The 25,292-nt window shown below is 39.2% G+C and overlaps 1 protein-coding gene and 1 long non-coding RNA gene across 7 annotated transcripts in view; one reads left to right on the top strand and one right to left on the bottom strand.

Moving 5' to 3' along the window:
- Positions 1-16,045, bottom strand: part of plxna2 (plexin A2) — a 209,177-nt gene extending 193,132 nt beyond the window's left edge. For all 6 annotated transcript variants that reach the window (XR_009268738.1, XM_058762507.1, XM_058762508.1 and 3 more), the window contains exon 1: positions 15,574-16,045. The gene's annotated coding sequence lies outside the window, so the exon portion shown is untranslated. The remainder of the gene's footprint in view (positions 1-15,573) is intronic.
- LOC131531624 (uncharacterized) lies at positions 14,241-24,568 on the top strand. Its single transcript, XR_009268743.1, has 4 exons — positions 14,241-14,592; positions 14,700-14,787; positions 14,862-14,952; positions 23,765-24,568. It is a non-coding gene; the product is annotated as an uncharacterized LOC131531624 (long non-coding RNA).
- Positions 24,569-25,292: the final 724 nt, after the last annotated feature.

Genomic DNA, 25,292 nt, shown 5'->3' with positions numbered 1-25,292 from the left:
TAATTAACGCTTTAATAATAAACCAAATAAATAGTTAAATGGTTAGATATAAATAAATTAAAATAAATACATAAAACTAGATAACTCAAAATCTACAACTACACTAAATCTACTAATCATAAAATGAAAACAAAACAAGTATATACATAAACAAATGAATAAATAAATGTATACAAAAATAAGCATGTACATAAATAAGATAAACAATAAATAGATTTTATTTAAAGTTAATTTACACAACTGAAAGGGTTAAATAAATAAAAAACTAGTTTGAAAAATCAAACTAAAACTAGTAATCATAACGTGAAAACAAAACAAGTATATAGATTAACAAATGCATAAATACATGTATAAACAAAGAAATATATAAACAATAGTGTTTAATTATTTTAGGCAATTTATAGACGGTTTCATCGGGCGCACGCGCCTGGACCGAAGTTAACTTCCGGTCTGTGTTTGTTTATCGGTCTTGTTAGTGCACGGCGCCGGCTACAAACACAGTTAAAGTTAAAGTGACGAGTAATGAAGTTGGGCTCAGGTTGTTGTGCTGTGGGATGTGTTTCACATACATTTATTTATGTGTGGCGACCTGCCACGATATCGAACCGGACCGATTTTCCAAATGGCTTCGTTGAATAAACATGAGCACGTAATGCACGTTTAAAAATCAAAACGAGGCGCGGGTGTTTTTATATCACTGTATTTCTGAAGGACAACTGTCTTTAGAAAATGTTCGATGTCATTTTCATTTCATCTAGCAAGTTATATGCCTGATAAAGCAGCGTTTGTAAGCTCAGCGCTGCTTTGTGTAAAGTACAGCCGTTTCCGGGGAAACCTCTAGTTCTCCCGCTTTAAAGCGCCTCCTGCTGGCAGAGAATGAATTTGCATTTTTGATAAGTCCGTCCAAGTAGTTATCGCTGCATCTCAGGCCGTCTGATTTACGCAGCAAATCAAGCCATTCCTTGCTTGTTTATCAAAACATAATCTACTCTAGAGGGATTTAGCTGTTGTTACTGATTGTATTTGGATGTCTACCGGAAGTTAAGTTAGGGCCACAAAAGCGCGCATGCGCAGTAATGTTTGTTTATGTTGTTGCCGTTGAAACCGTCTATACAACCTAAAATGTTAAGCAATTATTTAAATAAATAAAACACTAGAACAGTCTGAAAAATGTAAAACTAAACTAAAAATAATAAGAGAAAAATTTGATATTTTATCTTTTCCTATTTTGTTCTATAGGTCTAACCCCACCATAGCTCTACATTAATGAACATATGTTAATGAAACGAAACATACATACTGGCAGCATCACATGCTCATACACAGGCATACATCAGAAGAGCAGGCATTGAAATTCAGAGCAGGGACTTACTACACCCAGCCCCAATGTGAACAGAATAGTAATAGAATTATACTACTGACTAAGTAGACCATATGCAACACACACAGATCCTTTGGGACTAGCATTGAGGTGTGAGCCTCAGGGTCATGCTGTTTGTAAGCGGTTCAGGCACCATTTCTGGACAATCCGCATTGGTCATGGTCTCAAACCTGAATGGCTACAGCCATCTAAAATGCTTCTTTCGCTCATCTGCGCCTCTGACTCTTTCCCTCGCAGAGTTGATTCGGAACACATGAAAGGGTGTTTTTTTTTCTCCTCTCAAATGCAACAGACGCTCCTTGGGCATTAAGTTTGATCAAAGACTAATCTGTGTGTGAATGATGATTCAAATTAGCATCTGTTTCAGCTGGGCAAGAGGGAGAGGCTGAACCCAAAGCTATTTGAGGAAATAAGAGAAAAGAGAGAGAAATACAGAAAGAGATGGAAATAGAGAAGGATCTGACACTAAATGGGACCAGAAACTTTTGCAAATATGTAATGATTTATGATGTGCCGTCCCTGCCAATCACACCAAGTTCAAACAGAGATACTGCAGACTGATTTACATAGCTGAAGTTGAAGATGAATTGGAATGGCAAGAAAAAGAATTTACTGAATGGCAATGCATTCTGGGAAATTAAGTGCTCTTTCACCCTGGTCCATAAAAGCTGTGCATCTATCTATCTATCTATCCCTTTCTCTCTTCATCCATCCATCTAGGCTATATATCCATTCATATATCTCTACCCATCCATCCATCCATCCATCATCCATCTCTCTTTCCCATTCTCTCTCTATGAATCCATCCACTTATCCATCCATTTCTCTCTGTCTATCCATCCATCCATCCATCCACCCATCCATCCACATATCCATCCATCATCCCTCTCTTTTCATCCATTCATCCATTCATCTATATATCCATCCATATCTCTCTACCCATCCACATATTCATGCATCCATCTCTTTCTCTAACTCTCTCCATCCATCCATCCATCCATCATACCCCTTTCTCTCTTCATCAATCCATCTAGGCTATATATACATCCATATCTCGCTACCCATCCACATATCTATCCATCCATCCATCCATCCATCTCTCTTTCTCTCACTCTCTATCCATCCATCCATCCATCCATCCATCCATCCATCTCTCTTTCTCTCACTCTCTCTATCTATCCATCCACATATCTATCTATATATCCATCCTTCCATCTAACTTTTCTTGTTAAAAGTGAACAGTTACAGCAATTTATTTGAATTTCACTCATTTAAATGAAACCTACATCATGTTTGCTACCTTAATTTAAATTCAATTCAAATTCAAATTGGAACTTAAAAGGCATCCTCAACTCAATTCCAAATGGAATTCTCAATGGAGATTCTGAATGGACTCCTTCCTTGAAACCTATACTGATGCAGGCTATGTGAGTCAGCGGACAGCTAATACATCCAACCAGGATTTAACAAGTTACTTCATGGAGACGAGAGGTTTACTGATTTGTGAGTCATTAGCAAATGCGAAAACAGAGCAGGAACTTCACTTCACTTAAAAAAAAAAAAAAAAAAAAAAAATTATCTTTACTTATTCCTTCCTTTGGTAGTTTGTATTTATTTGAACAATGTCTGAGACTTGGTGTTGCAAGCACTTCGTATGTCTGATTGCCTCTTCAAGATTAATCGCTCGATGTATTCCCCAATTGTAAGTCGCTTTGGATAAAAGCGTCTGCTAAATGACTAAATGTAAATGTAAATGTCATGGAATCTAGCTTTTGATATGCAGTAGAGGGTGGAGGTTAAAGGTGCGTGATGTTTGAAACTACATCAGGCAAAACAAAACAGGTCAATGTTAGAGCATGAGCAATGCATTCAAAAACAAAGGATGTGATTGCTAACATCAAGCTACATTAATCAGGGAGGGAGGGAAGGAAGTAAAATTGCTGATCCTTGCTTTTTTATACCAGGTGTTGACAGAAATAATTTGGGCGGAGAACCGGAAATGACTTTTAGTGCAAGAATATACTTGAGTTTCTGACTAGGCGTCTCTCCAGAGAGGGTGACTTATCTTGCCTGATCTTAGCATGGCAGTGTGCCAGTCATCCTCGGTGACCGGCATGTGAAACAGTAAGCCACTTCTTCCGTCCTGTGAGAACGGTCATGCCAATGCCGTGCCCCGTCCGTCAAACTTCCCCTGAGCACGACTAATATAATGCCCAGTTCCTTTTTGCTCCCTTCCTCTTCCCGTCTGACTCACTTTCGCCAGGAACAATCAGAGAGGTCTTATTCACATTCCTCCTTTCTTGTTTCCCGATTCAAGTCATATTGTGTACTGCCAATGGATACTGTCAGTCAATGAGTCACCACTGACTTAAAAAAAAAAAACATAGAAAGTAACCAGAGCCCAGCTACTATAACTATAATTTGCTGAGAAATTTGCACAACTTTCACATTTCGTCATTATAAACCGCACCAAGAATTTCTTACCGGGACAATTCCCCCGGAGTAACTGGGATTAGGTGACTTGCTAAATGGCACAAAAGTGAAGATGGCTCTTTCTTGAGGAAACCAGACCAGCAACCTTGTAGCCATCAGTTCTGAGTTCTAATATCCAAAATAATGATATCTAAATGAGTAACACAGATGAGGTTGTGTTGAAATTGAAAAGCATCCAGAGAATCCAGACAAAACTACAATCAGGAATGTTTTACAATCACTACAATCATTTTCCAGCAAAACGGTTTATGATTATATGGATATATTTACTTATAATGAAAATAAATCAGCGTGTTGCTTACTTTTAGTAAACAAAAATGTAGTTAAAAATAAAATTGTGGGTCAGTAAAACTTTTAAATGTTTTTGAAAGAGATCCCATATGCTCAGCAAAGCTGCATTTATTTGATTAAAAATACAGTAAAAATTGTAATACTGGGAAACATTACTACAAATTAAAATAACTTTTTTTTTACATATTTTAACATTTCAAAGCTGAAATTTTAACAGTTATTACTTCAGTCTATAGTGTCACATGATCCTTCAGAAATCATTCTAATATGCTGATTTTGATGCTCAAGCCGCATTTCTTATTTTTGATCAATTTAATGTGTTCTTGCCAAATAAAAGTATAAATTGCTTTCAAATTACATATATGCATACATATATAGGCCTATATGCTATTATTAATATACTATTAACAAATAATATTTATGTAGCTATTCTGTATGTATCGCATGTATTTATTAATATACTATTAACAAATGCATGCGATACATACAGAATAGCTACATAAATATTTCTAGCAATTAAAAAAATGCATTGCTTAAAAATACAAATTAATCTTTCTGGAGGGCCAGGAAAAAAATCCTTTTAGTTTTCAATCCACATTGTTGCTTCACAGTCATTTACATCCTACATACAAGATGAGACACAAAGACCTCACAATGAAGCACTGACTCAGAGGAAGATCTCCCACTCTGCACTAAGAAAGTATGCTAGAAAGTACAAAACAAATCAAAAGTTTTAGTTGATGAAAAATGTCACTGTTACACGTAGGAGGACAAGAAAGCATCAGAGAAGGATTTGAATGTGGAGCGACATGTTGAAGACGCGAGGGGGATTGATAGGCTGTGACCCGCAATATGTCGGACAGCGTACATCACCGCCAAGCTTACCATGATCTCTACATTCATTTAATTCATCCACTTATCACAGCGTGCAACAGCGATGATGGACACAAACATGATCTGTAGTCACCACTAGATTCCCTTTAACCACCGTTAGAACATCAAGGAGATTGAGGCTGATAGCAGGTCATGGTATACTGATGAGGTCTTCGGACGGAGTTATGCCGTATCCTGAGGTGTTTCTGCAAGGACCTTATCTAGGTGAAGATCTTTTGTTCTGAGAGAGAGCAAAGCAGAGTAGCCACATGATTTGAAGCGTATTGACTTGGTGTGGAAAGCCTGAGGCCAGTTGGCTAGACAGAAGCACAAATTCACAAGAAGAACCCAGTCACGGCCGCGCACTTGGGCTTCGTTTTACTGATCCAACATCAATGGAAAGACAATCAGAGGCCTGCTTTTCGTTCTAAGAAGGACAGGTGTGTGTGTCTCTGGCCATTAATGTAGAGACGCTGGGCATCTGCCAAAGTCCTGCAAAGATCATTAGGTGATGCAACAAGCCAGATAAAGCTTGACAGAAGAGGGCATGGTTGTATCGACACCGCAGCACCAACATCCACGCGCAACTCCACCCAACAACACGTACACATGCACACATATGCTTGCTTGCAGCCACAATCACTTCTTTCCTCCACCCCACTGAGCAAACAAAAGGAGGAACAGAGGAACGAAGGAGGGACAGTGTTTAGGAGGGGTGGAAAGCTGTCTGCTACAAGCTGTTAATTGTCAGGCAGAAACTAAATGAGTAAACAAACAAACAATATAAAGCGCATTAATTTTTAATTCGGGCTCTCTCAAACCGTACTGTTTTGCGGCATGCTTGCTATCGACAAAATTCTTCAACAAAGCCTTTAATTGACAGATTCGTTCTGATGCATAATAATGACAGGCAGAGATAATGAAATATTTATCGCCTCCAGGAACAGCAGCTCTGCCTTTTTCAAGTCCGTTACATAACTGGAGTATTTCCAAAACAGTTGACGTGGGACCAATGCAATGAGCATATGAGGTGGGTGGTTGAGCTCAGTTCACCTCTGAACTCTTGCCCGTGGCACTGAGCGCCGTCTTCAACTCAGCTGAAGGTTAGAAACTTCATCTCGAATGTGTTCGCAAGCAGTTAAGACGCCTCGGGTTACTGCCAAAAACTCACTAAACAATTCAACCTAAAAGCCTCTAAAACGCTTGTGGTAATGAGAATGTTTCTACAAACTTGTATGTTTTCAGAGTTCATCAGGCTGTTTTATCTGAAACGTTCATGGAAAATATGATTCCTCACTAGATGACCACCAGGCTTGTGTGCCCTGGTGAAAATATGAATTCTAAATTTAAACTGAATTTGAATTAACATCAGCAAAACAGCATGATTCAAATTTGAACACAGAAGTAGAACAGAAATAAGTTGAAGAGCACTAATTTTTGACGTCGATTTTCAGTGCTGTATTCTGCCTATCAACTCATCAAACACTTCAGCAACCCCCTAACAACCACACAGGACACCCTAGCAACAGTTTGATGTCATAGGAACATCCTAGCAACCACAAAATCAACATAAAATGGCACTCAACCCATTATGCGTCATTGATGCATACAAAATTACATATTACAGAATATAGTACAATGAAACAGGATAACCAATGAGAAAAAAATAGGACAGGATTTGGTTTTATTTATCAGGAATGGTTTATCTATCAGGAATTTTTACAACAACAACAACAACAAAAAAATAAAGTAAAAACCTGTTTACTACCTTATCATATACAGTAAAAAAAACTATAAATGGTTTATCATTGGATGATTGTACTATAAAATACTGTAAAATCTGTTTTTTGAAGTGCAAACTAGAAATTACCATATTACTTGTGGAGAAAAATGGGCAAAAGGACATTGACATAAGATTATTTCATATAAATGACTTTGTTTTAAGTAGTAATGTACTTTAGGGTTTTGTGTGTTACATTTTGCTCATGTTCACTGCATTATTTAGGGACTTGCGTCTCTATGAGTACTTACCCTGTCGCTTGGTATATAATACAATTATTTCACGTTTTAAGTTGTAAAATATACAGGAACCAATATGCCATCCTGTAATACTGGAACATTACATTATAATATTTACAGTGTAATTTCAGAGGCAGAGCAAATTTCCTTGGAATAACATGCACCAATTAGTGGACAATCAGATCAAGAAGGTGTATTAAGAAAGTAACCATTTTGGTTCATGTCGACTTCAAAGTTGAGGAAGGCCCCAGGAAATGGCCAACAGCTAGATAACCTGCGATCTGCTGAGCTTACACAAGTCCTGATATGAACCGTTCATAAAAGCTGGACTCAGATCAGTGCAAGAGCACCGCGCTGAGTAAACACCCAGCTGACACCATTACATCACAGTGACAGAGTGTCACAGATTCCACGCTTTCACTTCTTGTGTGGCAGGCATTAAACAGCATTAACCCATAATCCTAAACTGCTACAGATGCAGACTTGAGCCGCTATTCATTCACAGCAGAGATCCTGCCCAAACCCCCCTTCCGTTATCCCTCCTCTCTCTCTCTCTCTCGCCCCGTCCCTCCCCAACCCCCATCGGCAGGCAGTAGCTTCAGTGCAGTCATATTTAATCAACATCTCGGCGGACAACACAGGGATCTGCCGTCCTCTGTTGAGACTCTCTGTGCTGTCACACTTGGGATAATTGTCTTAGATACCCTAATTCGACAGTCGCTCCCCTTAAATGCTCAAGAAAAGAAGCGTGGTTGACCTACATTGCTGTTGATCTGTGAATTATACATGATGTCATCATTTGATTATTTATTTCCTGTAGTGTAATTCAAAAGACGAGCACTTACGTTCGTAATTGTGCTGCCTCAAACATGGAAAGCCGAAATGTTAAGGTTTAGCACGGCAGGAATCACGCTATGACATCTCTGTTGTACGTTAGCAAGCCAAAAAGACAGGGAAACTGTTAGAAAGCATGCTACTAGATTTTTATGTACGACACACAAACAAATGATTCATTTGACAGGAGAGCCGACAAACTGAGAAAGGAAAACAGTGATTGTTCATTGTTATCATGATTCCGGACAGATTTGTACAAGCTCAAACAATCATGCTTCCCCCAAAGGTCAGATTTGTGGTCTAATCAATTGCTAGTGCACCCAGTGACCTTGATGTTTTGAAATGACTCGATATTTTCCAGTTTCATTGTGACTATCGCCTTTAAAGTACAAGCTATCAAACAACAATAATAGCTAACTGCTATAGAAAGGTAACCCGTAAGCATCCATCAAATATTCAAAATGAAAAAAAAGGAACACTGCCCATAATGGGTGTTCCAATTCTGTGGAAATCCACAGTGCTTTCTGTGTGGGTTTTATCAACGTTACTTCTCAATGTGAAGCTACTAGCAAGAACTCAAGGAACCTTTGAATTCAATGTGGCTGCTAGTGCTACCCAAGCCAGAGATTCCAAACAGAATTCTGAGCATAAGGGAGAACTTCTCAGTCCAGAATTCTTTTCCCACTCCGAGTCGCTCCTTCGGTATGACCCTCTGTTCTCGTTCTAAGTATGGATACTTCTTGTTTTCAAAGGAGCGTGTCCAATACTCCTGGCACCAGCCGGGCCTTCTGTGAATGTGCTTGCAGAAACCAGTTATGATCATGGGTACACAAAGATGGCATGTGTCATATTTTTAACTTTGGAAGTTGAGAGTTTCATCAACTTTCATCATCACTTTCAGTTTGTTTTGCTCTGTGCTGTGGAAAGTGTTTATCTTCTTGAGTTCCCTTCTCTCCTGCCTCTGTCTGTCTCTCTCTCTTTCCGAGGAGCCCTGTTTGCTATCAGGCTCAGGAATGAATTTGGGAGGCTTATCGGAGCTCTTTTCCCAGCTGAGGCGGAGAGGATGTGTTAAGGCGTCTGCCTCCTGACAGGAAAGAGGAGCTATCTCTCCTGATAAGGCCATGGCTGACTTGAGAATTGTAACAAAGCAGACAGCATGGATGCAGGTGGGTACACGTCAGCGTACGTGCATAAGCCTGCAGCCAAAAATCCCAGACAGGTAAAAGGAGGTTAAAAGCAATTATATTCCCACAACAAAGGAATTATTCCCACCAGTGCACCACTGAGAGGCTGGAAAAGGTGTGATTTGAATGCGTACTGCTCTTGAATCAAGCAGAAAAAAAGAGAACTAGAAAGAATGTCGATGCAACACTGAAAACGACAACTTCAGAGTAAATGACAAAACCAAGGACTACAGCTTCCAGGCAACAGGGGGCAGTGTGGATATCCAAAGCACATGAACCTTGGGTAACCCTTGTACCTCCCCTTGGCTTTCTTCTGAGGGACATAAAAAATGTCTCAGCATTTTCAATTAGTTTGGACCCCATTGACTTTCATTCTATATACAAAAACAATTCTGCAAGGGAAGGAAATTCGCAACTTTGGAAAGACGTAAGGAAGAGAAAACTGCCCTTTAAAATGCAAATTATTATTACATTGTCATTTAACAGACACTTGTCAATCAAAAGGATTCACTGCATACACGGCCAGTGACCATTCCAATAAACAGAACTTCATCCTATCAGTGTTGGAATAATTGCTTACTTGTCTTATCACACACAAATTACGGACTGTAAAAAAACCCAACTTGTTTAGCACATCATTCTTTTTGTCTAGCATGTCTGTGGTGGAATCTCAAGTACGGGTTTAGCAAACACAACATGAGGGGTTGTGGTTAAGGGAGGGAAATCATTAGCGGTTTGTGGAAGGCGCAAAAGGCTTGCGTAAGCATACCGTGTCTCCTTTTAGACGCTGTGTAGAAAATCAGCATTAGCATTTTCAAGGTTTAACATACTGATCTGATGTTTCCATACAATCAGCCTACAATTCACTGACAAACAAACAGAAGCACTACAGTCCATAGATTATTACTGTTATCGCTGAAATGGGCGGTCTTCGCATGCTGTGAAATATGCCATGCATGTGGCGGGAAGGATTATATACACCGAAGAATTATAGAGTCTTAGAGTTGTACCACAAAGAGCAAACCTCGAATGCGCAAGGAACCTGTTGTGTGTAAGCTGCTAATGTGTTCTGCGCAGAAGACAGATTGAGGCATTGAAGAATGGCTGTCCTATAGAAGTGTGTCATGAAGGCAATTCCATTAACATCTTAATAAAAGCAGCCTGGGCCCAAGAGAGCCTGGAGGCTCTGACTAATGCTTTCAGTCAATGGCTTGGGATGAAAAAGTAACAGAGGGCCGCACAGTGCAGGAACTTCGTAGCAGCATTTTTCAGGGACCGTTACTCTTCCCAAAGGACCGGCCTCTGAGTTTGTATGCTCCCCATCATGGTCCACTTGCTCCATTCCCTTTGCTGTTTTCATTTACTGTCCTTCTTCCCATCTGCTGGATTGAAGATCTAAACAAAAGCTTTTGTTTTCCGCAAGCTGGCGGCGGCTACAGGGGGAGAGAAGGAGAAGGGGAGTGCTGGGTTTAACTGGAGAACTCTTGCCTCTTATGACCAGGCACACGGCAACATGGGTCTTGCTCTCTCGGTCGCTCTCTCTCCCACTCCACACACACACACAAAGTCTTTTCTCTGCCTTCTTCAAGTAGTTTCTTTCTGACCAAAGTCTCAAGAGGCAAAACTCCATCATGAAGACCAGATAAAACTTAGCACAGACACGGCCCAAACATCCAAAAAGCCCCAGCCATCCCAAACCAAAGCATCTCACATAATAACAACTTTCCATAAAACCACCCTCACCCCGTTACCCTCAAAAAGTTATTTCTCCGAACAGCATGCATTATCAGCCCACTCATTAAAAGGCAGCTGAGGGTCTGAGTTCGTATTGGAGAGATGGGAGGCAATTGATTTTTGTTTCTGTGTTTTGAGTTGCTCATACGAAAGCACTGTTTCAGATAGTCGAAAGCAAAAATGGTCTCAACAAGCTACTAGTAGCGATACCAGTATTTCAGATGATCAAAGTGCAAAAAAAAAAAAAAACTACAACAAGTGCCTTAAGAATAGTTCACCCAAACATGAAAATTCTATCATCATTTATTCACCCTCATGTTGTTCCAATTCTGTGGAAAACAAAAGCTGTTGTTTCTGAATAATATCCCAGTGCTTGTATTGGCCATTACATGAAAGTTAAGAGTCCCCGTTGCTTTAGTCCCCACAGAAACAAAGTAATACAGGTTTGGAATGACTCAAAGATGAATCATTTTGTAGTGAAAATGCCCCTTTTTGCTTAGGGAGAGTGCCATAGACAACAAATCTTTCAGAGAACATGTGTTTCCATTCTTAATAAAATGTTGCATAAAACTGGCAGCGTTCTCAGAATCTCCGGCACCTGTGCGTGATTGACTCGTATGATTCTCTTGCCCACACTCTGGAGCTGTAAATGCATCAACACCCACAATTCTCTGTGACCAATCTGGACACTGGTACCTTCCAAGCGAGAGTCTGTCCACCAACTGTTCAAGGGTAATTAGCTGCAGCAGAAAACACAGGCCTAATTACAGTGTAGCCGAACGTCAGGTCACCGTATCAACCCCATGCATAATCCACCAATGCTGAAGACAAATTATCGCGCCAGGTTGTTTACATCTTGATAAAAGATGTACGGAGATAGACAGAGAAGCCGGGCAGCCGGGCAGCCAGGCAGCCGGAACTACGTATTTGGTAGACCAGTGCACACCATTTTTTACGTCCACTGAATCTGTATCCTGCTTCCAAATGTCAATGTCACAGGATAATTGTAATCGGCACTACATCTGGCTTCAATTTGTACTCTTGGACGCATGTACACGTACACCTAAATCACGCTTTAAGCAAGCAAGATGGGTCAAGAGTGATGGTGATCTTTGTTATGACAGTTGGACAGTAGATAGCCCTAGATAAACAGCCGAGCGGCAACGCTGCAAAAGAGAATGCAAGATCAATGCGTGAAGGCAAACAAACGTTGTATACACACACTAACACATGAGACTAGCATAGAGGAAGCAGATGAACTCTCTCGACAAGAGCCCATCCTGCAGGGCATAAGCGTGCAAGAGTCTGTCTGTGTGCATGAGGGGTGGGGGGACGGTGGAATGGCTTGCATTGCAAACACAGCCCTCTGAATGCATTTGTACTGTTCACTCATTAAGAAATAGGTCAAGGATTCTGCATGCATGCATCGCGACTTGTCAAAATCTCTTAAGCTAAACGGGGCAAGCCCGTATGCCACCATAAGCGAAGAAAAGAGGGGGTTCTCTCGAGGTGTAGTGCACGCTGGTGACACAGCATGCAACTAAAACGAGCACAGGCTTATGTATGACCCACCAACCTCAAATGCCCCTCTGCCTGTGGTTAAACCACTCTGGAACCCTGGGTAGGTTCGGACATTGTGGTTTGTTGCGGCAATGTATTCATCAATAGGTGGAGCTACTGAGCTGCATGGTCCTACTCAAAGGTTTCTGGGGGGTTTGTTTGTGACTATCCATCAAGCATTCATCCCAACGTTCGGTCAAAGCAAGAGACAGAGGAGGAGCTCTTCTGCAAACACTAGATGCCTGGTGGACAATAGGAGAGATGAGTGATGAGATAGCACATACTTTAAGATCTTTACATTGCCGTTTTCACAGCTGCAGAGTCTCCTCTGAACGGACTGATAAGGTAATCTCGCTGACCTCAAAATCCGAGCCAAGAAGATACAAGCATGTATCCAAATTGGCCCCTAAACTAACACACTCGAGCATAGCATTTAACTGGGGCAAGGAGGATAAGCACTCAGCATGGGTCTCTTGTGGCCACCCCATTCGGATTCGACCCTCAGCTTTTCCTCAAACGTATACATCTATCTGAGAGCCAACGGCTATAGAGAGAGGAACAAACCCCCTTTAAGCACATAATACCCTCCAATTACCCTTTAGGAAATGCTTAATGCACCTGACTGACATAATCAAATCAATAGCATGTGACCCTACGTAAGAATGCTAGAGGCTTTTTGACAATCAGGATGAACATGCAAATCCAACTTAGGAAACTCATGCTGTGAGGAAGGGAAAAGACGGCCCTTTATTCACTTTACGACTCCGATCAAACCGCATGGAGCTGGTGAGGTAAGCAGGTAAAGTTGATGGGTGTGCACCCAGTGGAGACTTGTCCTCTTGGCTTTGTGTAGTTAACCTTATTGATTAAAGAGCCTGTGATCTAGAGATGCTCTACAGCTTTCTCTGTCTCTCAGCGCCTCATCAAAGAGAACAAACTACAAAGCTTCATAGTAAGCAGAAAAAAATGTATAAAATGTAATCATACCATACATAGGGGAGTCAAACCTACATAAGTGACATTTAATGCTTTCAGATGAGCAATGTTTAAACCACTGGCGTACGGGACGCTGTGTGGGGGGCCCTTAATGGCAGTATAAACCAATTATACAAAGGTTAAATATGCCAATAAAACATTGTAAATTTGCATAGAATAAGCATAACGACACTGGAATCATAATCACAGAAAAAAATTACCAAACTTGTTTATTGTTATAAATTGCATACCGGACCAAATACACAATGCATGCTGATTAACATGAAGAAGCAGCACTAAAAAAGTTGAAAATGTACAGTCTTTTTGAAAAATGACTAAATTGGCAAAAGTAACATAACTTGTGCATGACATCACCACGGGAGCCCAAGGCTTGAAGAAAGCCAAACATGCAGTCCCACTGAAAGGGTCATAAAACAAAAGCTGAGTGAAGAGTGATTTACTTACATCAAATATAAAACACTGAAACGTTTGAACTATGGTAATAACATATAAATGCATAACCATAGAAAATTAATATTCATCATTGTTCTCTTTGCAGGTGTGTCATGACAACTTTTCAGGTCAGAAAGACAAAAGTGTCATTTAATGAATTTTAAATGCCAGGAATTTTTAGAAATTCAGCTTTTTAAAGCTGATTTTCTGCCTAATACTTTGGTATAGCTATCCAACAGTCAGCTCTATGAAATATCTTTAAAAAAAAACACTTTTGTAGCCTAATTGTATTCGTGATATGTTCATCTATAAAGTGTTGATAATGACCGTTCTTATATTTAGTCGACGTACCGTCCGATACTGATCTTAAAGGAACGCGCTCCAGCAGCCTCCTGTTGCTATGGTTACATCCTCGAACGCAATTTCTGCGAGCGTCTATTTAACGCACTGACGAACTTGTAACCTAACTTTTGGGGTTACTAAAAGGTTACTTGCAAATGCAACCGAAACAGATAAATACAAACTTTTAAGACTTCCTTTGGGGTTTATCTGCTTAATTTTTCATCTCAAATGAAATATGGATCTAAATGACCTCTAAAATTCGTTAAATTTCGTTGTTCTCTACTAGCAACGCGCTCTTTCAGTTCGTGAATGAACCGTTTTCACCCTGCCGACACGCCGTCTCAGGTCAAACCGCTGTTTCGCTTCAAGACGGAGATAAAAACGATGATGTGAAGAGGTCACGCTCGAGATGAATTCACCTCATCTTCCTCACTGAAAGCACGGTTTGATTGTGTTAGTCAGACCGATTAATATCACCCCTGTCCTTCATAGCAGATGCCAGTGATTCTCATGCAAATGCTGGCCGATTTTCTACTTAAAGAAACATTTATTTTCTTTAGAGCCGATGTCAGAGCCGTGTGTGAGGGGAAATGAAGATTTGTGAGTGCATCTGCTGTCCTAGTCCAGATGAACGGAGCCGAGTTTGAGGTAGAAGAGCTGAATTATGACCTCTCGGCAACAACCAGTTTCACATTCTGAACGTGTATCAATTTCTTTGACAGAGTCCCACAAAACTGAATATGTGACGGGGTCAGTCGTCCATTGAAGTCAGAGTCTATTTAAACGGACAGTGAGGAAGATTCAGAAGACGAGGTAAGATAAGATCGCAAGGAGAGCGCAAAGTGAAGAGAATGAGGCATTAACTTTAAATTAGCGTAAATTAAATAGATGAAATAAGGTTAATGGATTATGAACGCGCGTATAGCCTACAGGAGGAAGATTCATGACCAACATTCTTATTTGCATGTCTTCTCGCTTACACGATAATAATTTACAAACATTTTACTTTCATTTCTTATTCTGATACCTTGTGTGGGGAAAATACAAGGAACGCAAAATCAAAATTCAGTCAAATAATAGGCTATAGCCTACGGCTTGTCTATTAAACAAAAAAGTTGAAACGTGACATTGAGGATCAGGTTATCCTGTTTTTAAAGTGAATACGATATTTGGACTGGCCAGCATCAGCAGCAGCAAATATTTCTACATTAAGCAAAACCACCAATTTAAATGCCATTATCCTAATCAGACTGCTCGTAAAGCACAACTTCTTTGCGATTCATTAGTAATTTCATCCCGATAACATGAATGGTCTGATTTCTCAATGCTTTGCTCTAACACACCGCACGGAACACATTAGTATTCGTGGCCACATCTCGCACGTAAAGCATCTCTGGGCTGAAATGAATTCATGATGCACGTTTGTCCACTCACCTACAATCCAGAAGAAAGCTGAGGATGGTGTCTAATGTTCAGTTTAAAGATGTCTCTGCGTTCAGCTCAGTTTTGACAGATAGATCCACATCCGAACGAACGCCGAAGCCTCAAAGGTAGCACCTTCAAAAAAACAATTCTCACAATTCCTCGAAGATTTCTTGCATGCGAGACGATGAATGAACAGTCGCCGCGCGGCTTCAGGTAACTGATCTATGCAGCAAAATTCAACGCTTCGTCTGTTGATGCCGGAGGATGGTCATTCACAAGCGCATATGCCAAGTGCACGGCACATTCCCCCAGTCCTCTGACACTGACAGCGGCTTGACATCACGCCTTTTCATCAGCAGCTCTCCGTTAGACCGTCATGCACGCGCTCATTGCTCTACTGTGAAGGTTTTACGCGAGACTGGCACAGGCATCGAAGCCCAGCAGCGTTACAGTAGCAGCGCGTTTAAACCCAGCCCCCTGTGCTAGCACTCACTTACTGCCGGCTCTATTTGCATGTCGCATGTTTTAACTGTTTCATGCACTCAACAATGGTCATTTTACAAATGCACAACTTAAGTGGTTAGAAATGTACATTTGCATATTTAGGTTTTGGATAATTAAATAACATTGCAACTGTGCTCGCTGAATAGTGCATTACATGTCTCAAGAGTCTGTGTAGACAATATCTGGCACTACAATCTTTTTAATCTAATCTTTGATCTATCTAGCTGCAACTGCACTAATGAGATTAATTATTTAATCAAAAACGTTGTTCATGATAAACGTTTGCATTTGTGTGCAATCACTTTTTGTTGCTACTGCAAAAATAGTGCAAATGCCAAAGAATTCTGTGGCTCAATTACTTAAAAATGACATACAGATAGATTTTCCAAATAAAGCATTAAAGCATGTTCAAAAACAGCATGGATAAAAATCTTAGGATAAGATGTTCTAGTGATTAACTATGACCTTTCTATGCAAATAATTTGCTTTTTTTTTTGCAGTGAATACAAGAATCCCTCACAATATATAAAATTCATTTACAGGTAAATCTGTTTTTATTGTCCCTTATTTTACAACCAGCTGCAAGTGTGAGGGAAGTGCTAGTCCAGTAGTAATTTTGCTAGACAGTGCCATCTTTGGACAGAAGTATGCAATTACCTAATCTAAACCTAATCAACAGGGACTTTGTAGCCTTTCAAACAGTGTATAATTTCATTTTATTGGAACAATTATGGGTCCACAAAATATTATTACCTTTCGAAGTAATGAAAAAATGATGCTGAGTATTAAATAAACAATTATTTAAAAATGTAAGATTACACAATATTGTATTGCTTATTAAAATAACACAAGTGTATTAAATCTCTTAATGAATTTTAAAGTAAACAGTCAGAATCCGCATTTTTCTTCCTAGAATAAAAAAAGAGGAGCTTAACATTATAAAAACTTACACACAACTTTCTCCATCTTTGGAAAAAAAAAAGAAAAGAAAAAAAAGAAAAGAAAAAAACTGATAGGTACAGTAATAATCTTTAAAATGGCCTTTTGCCGTTTTGCACAGAAGGAATATTGCCATGCTGAATTTTACATGGATGTTTGTTTAGTCACAATGATCATGCTTGTCCTTTATTTTGTGGATCATTTCAACAGAACGCTATAATTAATAATATATTTAGAACTGCATAGTCACAAATCACTGTTAGCTATTCCTGTCTGTGCTGATGCTCATTTCAGATACAGTGTGAATGAGGAAAATTCATTCCGATAGGCGCTATGAGGCAAATTTTGCTTTATAATGATCGGTGCTGCTTCTTTCCATAAAGAAACCTGCATCTATATATAATCACAAGAGTTTTCCTAGAGCATTTCCTTCCAGGGGAATTTAAAGCTGAAACTTGTGTTTCATCGAATATGAAATATTTCCCAGCATCACAGAGCCATATAAACCCGACAAATGATATTTGGCTGTCAGAGAGGATTAGTGGGCCATTAATAGCCTCTTTCTACAGTAAACGAGATATTGCATCATCAATTCCTTTTTACAGGCTACATCAATCTTTTCCTCATTCTTTTTAGTTTATGGAGGGAAAAAAATTTTCTCAGATCTGACAGCAGGAAAAGTTGCTCGAGGTAATAGAATAACCACAGCGAGACGCAGCAGAATTTTGTCACATCTCCCAGCTGCACATCTGTCGCCGAATCTTTTAAAGTGGCATTCTACAATCGATAGTTTGATCGGTTCGCTCAAACAGAAATGGATTACACATTGGCCTGTCTTCTGCATCTTTGTACTTAAAAGGGGACATTGCGGGAGCACTTATTCTATGATCCATCAATAATTTAGAGTGGGAAAAGAACCGGTGGCAGCCATCAAAAGTATTGCAAAACTGCCAGAGGAGAAGAGCGCATCTACCAAGTCTTGTGTAAGTATAGCCTACTAAAAGCTGTGTGTACTCTTAAGAGAGGCAGGGTCAATATCTGGAGGGCATCCATATTGAAGTTCCACTACACTAACTCTCAAATGCATCTTAGTCATCCACTGGTAATCAAATATAGTTTTTTTTTCAATACATTATTCAACTGTTCTGTTGAGAATAAGTAGTATGTTTAAATAAAAGGGAATTGGATTTGAATTGTAAAGATAAAGCTCAATCCAGTTAGGCTGAGCTGAACTCTCATCTGCATAAAATGAGAAAAACATGGTTTTATCTGTATGCCATTAGTGGTGCCAAAAAGTTCTGTAGAAAGTTTACTATACAAATCTTTTATTTATCAATGCATTAATCTGCCGGAGCCATTGTTTAGTGGTTATTGCACAATCTCTCTCTCTCTCTCTTGGCATAATTATATGGATTCTCTCAACTAGAGACAAATAAATAAATAATTGTGTTTTTATGGGTCTGTAAACATGGCATTTAAACATGCACCAGTATCAGGCCAGATTCTCTCACATTCCTGAGGCTGCAATTACTCAAGCTCAAGCCGATGAAAAGGAAACATTTGACTTTGGCCATTTGAAGTCAGCAGTGACAGATGTGTGTGAATGGAGACTGCAGCTGTGTACCGGAGAACACATGTCCCGCGTTAAAACCATTGCGCCGCTTGACTCAAGGTTGAGCTCAAGTGCCAGCCTTGGAACGAATGCTATAATTGGTACAATCCATGAAACATTATCCCTGTCTGACCTTGGCCGTGGTCGTACAATCTGAGCCTAATTACTGATGATTGCTGGACTCCGAGGGGCAGTGAACGCGCCCAAACTGGGTCCAACTTCCAGATGGTGAAAAAGTGAAATGGATCTGAAATATTACAGAAGACTGTAATATTCAAATATGTCAATTATGTTTGGTAGATATCATTAGGGTAATGACAAGTGGAAGTACTTCAAAAAAGATCAATGCTTATTATTAATATCAGTCACTTCTCATTTCATCTGCTGTGTAACAAAATCATCTGTTCATAAAAAAAAAAAAAAAATTATATATATATATATATATATATATATATATATATATATATATACACATTTCCAGATTCTTACTAAATGCACATATTCACATACTGCATACACATTACCTTAAAAGTTCAGGGTCAGTCATTTTTTTAAAGAAATGAATTCTCTTATTTCACTACAGTACAGTACAGTTTGTTTATTGACAGTACAGACAACTGTAATGTTGCGAAAGATTTATATTTCAAATAAATGCTGTTCAAAATTTGAAAATTCAATCTTTGCCATCACAGAAACAAAATACATTGTAAAAATGTATTAAGGTAGAACAGTTATTTTAAATTCTAATAATATTTCACAATAATTGATCATATAAATACAGCCTTGATGAAATAAACATAAGGATAATAATCAATACCTATAAATTTAGAAATGTCAATATCAGTAATCAATTTGGTATGAAAATATTGTGCCTCTTCAGTATTATTACATCAAATTTACATAAATTTTACATCAATTACATCAATATTACATCAAAGATAATGGCTTAAGGTTAAAAAAAAATTTAATTATGTGCAACAAATTTACACAAAAGCTCTATTTCTCATTGTCAGTTTCTATACTGATGGATAGTGTTTCCTTGGTATCTAAATGCTGTTCCTCTACAGCAATGTCCACTGAACCCTCCTTCTATCCTCCCTCTCCTCTTTATCCTCTCTGGCCATTTAATCCTATGCGGTGGATGTAAATCGATTAGCCCATAACTCACACACACCTCTCCCGTCAAGGATCTCCATTAAACCCCTGGGATTCTGACACATGTGTGTGAGTTTGTATATGTACAGTGCCACGCCAGCTGCCCAGCTCAACATGCTCAGCGCCACACAGAACAGGCAAACAAAAGTGTTAGTCATTGCTCACTCTGGTGATAGCTTTCCGCTGCCATGATGTGCCGCCGCGTCTCGCCAGCCGTCCGCCGAGAAGAAAGCTGACAGATAGCGTCCAAAATGAGCCTCCCTCCACCTTAATGTCAGTCTGTGCAACGTATTTGCAATCCAAATGCATTTCGAGGCCAAGGTGAAGGAACTAATTGCAGGAATTAGACGGCATAAAGCGACTATTGTAATGTTTATCCGTCAGAGAGGATGTGGCAAGACAAGAGCATGGGTTTTGGGGGTTAAACTGCATTGTATTATGAAACGGTGTGATTCCACGCCATGCGCTGAGCCGATTTCGATTTGTTGGGTGATCAGCTCAGTGGGTGAGTCAGACGCAGGGGCGAGCGGGAAGCGTGCTGAGAGTAATGCAGGGCGATGGCCCGCTGCAAGACCGCTGCTCATCCGTTTGCGGATCAAAGTGCTCACATTCCGTAATTTTGTAGCGAGCTGAAAGGTTTCAAAGCGGCTCTAGCTTTGACGCTCCATGGCGTCTCATCTCCCCCCTTCTCTTGAGGCGTCTGAAAGCGTCACAAGGGCAAGCGTGACTCCGTCGGCTCAGTGGGAGACCCATTCCTCCTCTAAGCTCAGCCGTGGCACTAAGCTCACACAACACACACCAGCCATAACAACAGCTGATTCTTATACACACATAGAGCACTTTAGAACATTGACTCAATCTGTGATTATGACTGCGTGCTATTGATGCGAAAAGTAGTGCTGAGTTTCTTGCCTCTTTTGGAGTAAACGCACCCAGTCGACACTCTTCAGGAGATACTGAGTATTTTCACCTGCATGACATAACAGACAGTTCAACTAAAACTATCATGGGTTTAGGAAATTCTTATGACAAAATGAAGCATGAAAAATAAGCCATGAGAGGATGTGTGAAGCTCAGAGTTTAAACCTCTAACTGTGGTAAAATCACTGTAATGCACATTCAATTTACTTATTGCTTTAATACAAAAGTGCCAGCAGCACTGTGGTGTTTAATTTACAGTGAAATTAATATGAATTAAGCATAAACCATCTAATTAAGCATCCACCAACTAATATTGTTCAACATCCCAAATGGCAAAATAGCAGCATGGTGCATTAATATAGAATGTGGCATCAGTGTATGTTTAAATAGTAAATTTACACCAGTTTCAAACACAGCTTGTCCAATGAGAATGAATTGGAACCAGAGTAATTAGGCTTAATAAAATAGTTACAAGAATATGTACATAATGGTTCAAAAGTTTGCGGGTATTAATATTTAAAAAAAAGAAATTAACACTTATATTCAGCAAGGATGCATTAAACTGATAATAATAATAAAAAAGTTTCTTCAGCACCATTTCAGCATTATAGAGCATAAGACACCAAACTTTTCGTATAACTAAAAGGAATAATTCACCACAAAAATCAATAATCATTTACTCCCCTTATGTTGTTCCTTTTTTAATTTATTTGTTCATGCTCTCTAATATTTAAGCTTGGCTCATTAAGGCCTTCGCTGTCACTTATTTGAGATTTAAGAGCTTCAGTGACTTTCGGTCTGATCCTTACACATAGCTATTCTGAAGACACAAGTCATATAGACTACTTTTTATAGTTTCGTCATGTTTTCCTTTAATCACACTCAAAACATGTCTTTGTTGCACTGTGCAAATTTCTTTCAATTTTCTCGTTTGGTGTTCTATGGAAGAAATAAAGTCATGCAGGTTTGGAACGACATGAGAGTAAATGACAGAATTTTTCATTTTGGGTGAACCATCTCTTCATAGATCAGGATTTTCTTTAATTCTGTATGTCATTGTGTCTGGGTGGTATTGGGTTTCTCGATTACACTGTCTCTTTTGACAGAGAAGGCAACTGCCATGTCCTAACACATGCACGCACAGACTATGATCCGTGTGTGTGGCAAAGTGGCTGGGGCAGAACCTTTGCTCACTGAATGGATCATCTTTGTGTAGCGACAGTTGTTTTTTGTGGTAGCATGGATGCATGGACACACACAGGCCTGTCAGAGCAGTCAGTGGCTGCAGGGCTGACATACATTTACTACACACACACACACACACACACACACACGTGTTTGTCCTCCTCTAATGGCCCACTCAAGGAGGAAGCCTGTGGGTCACTTCATCATACACTACACTAACGACTAGCTTTTCGGTTAGTCTTGTCAGTCTGTACAGGTAGAGAGAAAGAATGGGTCTATCTAAGCAATGTCTAAAAACATCATGGTTTCTCCATTTGTTAAAAAGTATGTCGGAATCTGAATTAAAAGGAATAATTCACACAAAAATTTAAATCATTCATTCTCATGTTAGTCCAAACTGTATGACTTTCTTCAACACAAAAGAAGATATTTTAAACAAAAAGATGCATGAACAACATATCAAGCAGGGTTTCGGGCTGCCAAGCTTCAAAAAGATTTATTTATTTATTGATTGATTTATATCAAAGTGATACTAAATATTTGTGCATGCATTTTTTTTTGCATTTAGATTATCTTTGCTGTTATGCACCACACATTTATGGTTAATTTTTAAAAACACTAAAAATTTTATGACATTGTTAAATTGCGAATCTCTTTTAAAAATTGCACATTATGTTTTGATGCACACTGTTTTTATTTTTATTTATAAATGTACAAAATAGTGTAGAATTTCTAATTTGACAATTAAAAGTGGGTTTGGGTTTTTAAAGTGCAGAGCATTCAATAAATTGTATAATCTGAAGGTATCACACATCTACATTTCTTAATCCATGTTTGTTTTTTGGAAACAAGCATTTCAGTTTCCATCAGCTGAACAATCAACACAAGGACAATGCACCAACAATAAAATCTATTGAATCGATTATACTTCTATCTCAAACTTATTTTCATTTCCATGAAGTAAAATATTGCATCAACCCTGAATCTGAGAATAAAAGTCTTTATTCTATTAAATACCCATAAATGAAAATTCTGCAGAAAATTCTTTAATCACCCTCATTTACTTCTAAACCTGCGTGCCTGACTTTCTTCTAAGAAACAAAAAAGAAGATACAGGTATTTTGAAGAAAGCTGGAAACTAAACAACATTAGAGCCCATTGATTTGTATTACATGAACAAAAGAAAAAAAAGAAAAAAAAGAAGACATTTCTTGAAATATGTTTTCATAGAAGAAAGTCAGTCATACAGGTTTGGAACTACATCTGTAAATTATGACGGAATTTAGGTGAGCTGTGCCTTTAAGAGATGGGAGGAGTTTGAGCTTCATGGACCCTGGTCACTTCTACTAGAAGAGCACACCTTGAACATTCTTCAGAATTTCTCCACCTGTATCAATGACAGAAAGTCACATGTATTTGTAACAACATGACAGTGAGTAACAGCATGTCAGAATTTGTATGGCAACTCTTCCTTTAAGTGGACATTTAGCATCGATCAATGTGTTTTGAAGAAACGTCTTGCGTCTACTCAGTCTCCTTTCTGCAACTGTCAGGGGCCCGTCTGAACTGTTCACCTCCGCTTCGTCATTTCTGAGCCTCTAACTTGTTTCCATGGCTAAATCATCTTTCTCTACCCATCTGATCAGGAATGAAAGACCCTCACGCTCAACAGAGAACAAACATCATTCGATGTGATGCCCTCTGGAGACCTTCAGTTACTTGTTCAGAAGACAAAATGCAGTTCTCTGTCTCTGTTGTGTTCTCACAAACACAAGAGAGTCTGTAATTGCCAGCAGGGTGTGAGTTCATGCGCGCCTTTGCGTGTGTACGTCGTGATACATATCGCTCTGAAGTGTTTATTATTGTTTTTGCCCTTGCTTGAAGGCGTCTGACTGACAGGGGGCGGAGGGAACTCGCAGCAGCGCCGCGTTCTCGCACATCCAGTGCGTGGGAGAGAGTGGCGGGCCTCGTCAGCTAGTGGTGCTAGCAGAAACAACGACGACAACGGAGAGACTGAACCACACAGATGGCCGAGCCTTCAACACAGCGCTGCCATCCGTATCACATAAACATCATCCACACTCCTACCAGAGAATATCATGATGGAAAAAACTATTAAGCACGCCACTTTCACAGCAGAGTCATTTACACATTTCAGAATTTGCGATGACTCATTTTCACAAAGGATTCCTAGGGCTCCAGACAAAAATGAAACATTTAGGAGTCAAATGACTTTTTTAGTTGACAAATTAGAGCATCCTCAACTGCTCAGAAGTACTATAGTTCACCAAGTACATAGCTTATTACTTTAGCTTTTAATAAGTACCAGTAGTCAAACAAACAACTCCGTAAATAGACTAATATATGTACATCACGATCCTTAAAAAAAGTCACAGTAGCCTAATAGTTGTCGGTTCATTTTGAATCATAAATAACTGATCAAGGACTCGGGGTTCACTAAGAAAACTCATTACTCATTTTGTTTTGTTTTATGTATACTGTATGTTTGTTGTCTATATTGTGTCATGTTGGTAATACTAAATGTTGAATTATTTCAAGACCTGTAAAGAAATGCAATTTCACTCTCCTATACTGAAAAAAAAAAAAGTTGTAGAAACTGTTTTCACTCAGACATCTGTAAATTTCAAGCAAAAACAGCAAGTAACATTAAAATAAACATGGAATTTAAAAAGCAGAAAGACTGAAATAGTAATTTCTTGTAAAATACTCTAAAAACCTAATTCTTCTGTCTGGGTTGAACTTGAACTTTAATGACTCATTCAAACCGATTAAAAAAGGTGAATATTTTTTATTGACTTGGTTCATAGGAGTCATTTTTCATGAATCAGATGTGATGACTCTTGCTGCGTTCATTGTTTACAGCATGAAACCATGGCACACACAAGACAATGTTTGACAAAACTGCATATGAGTGCACAAAAATATTTGAATAAGATTGTCGCGCATTTATATTTTTTGTCGCATTTGCAACCATTTAAGTTTAAGTCTGCGTCCTGCAATGGCACACAAACATGCCTAGATACACACAGTCATATATTCAAAGATATGATCTCTAAAGACAATAGATAAACTTGCCTCACCAATTCTGATAAACACGCAACACAAGCGCTTGCAAAAATTACACACACAATAAATTGGCCTCCATTTTAATAAGATGCTTATCAGAACGTGAATCTCTGGGAAATTACTATGTGTTTGCCTGGCTCTCTTGTCCTGGATTTTGATAATGTATTTGATTTTAATTAGAGGTATTTCCACACCCTGCTACGCCAAACACCTCTCAATGTAGCGGTGTCTAGCGTATAGCGCACGGAGACAGGCGTGAACACGTCCCAGCGATTCTGCACGGCTCCGGCCAAATCAGACTCACGGCTATTAAGCAGAACCACAA

Source organism: Onychostoma macrolepis, chromosome 23 (assembly GCF_012432095.1).
Source record: "Onychostoma macrolepis isolate SWU-2019 chromosome 23, ASM1243209v1, whole genome shotgun sequence".
Classification (NCBI taxonomy): domain Eukaryota; kingdom Metazoa; phylum Chordata; class Actinopteri; order Cypriniformes; family Cyprinidae; genus Onychostoma; species Onychostoma macrolepis.
The sequence above is the reverse complement of the archived record's forward strand: the minus strand, read 5'-3'. Positions and strand labels throughout refer to the sequence as shown.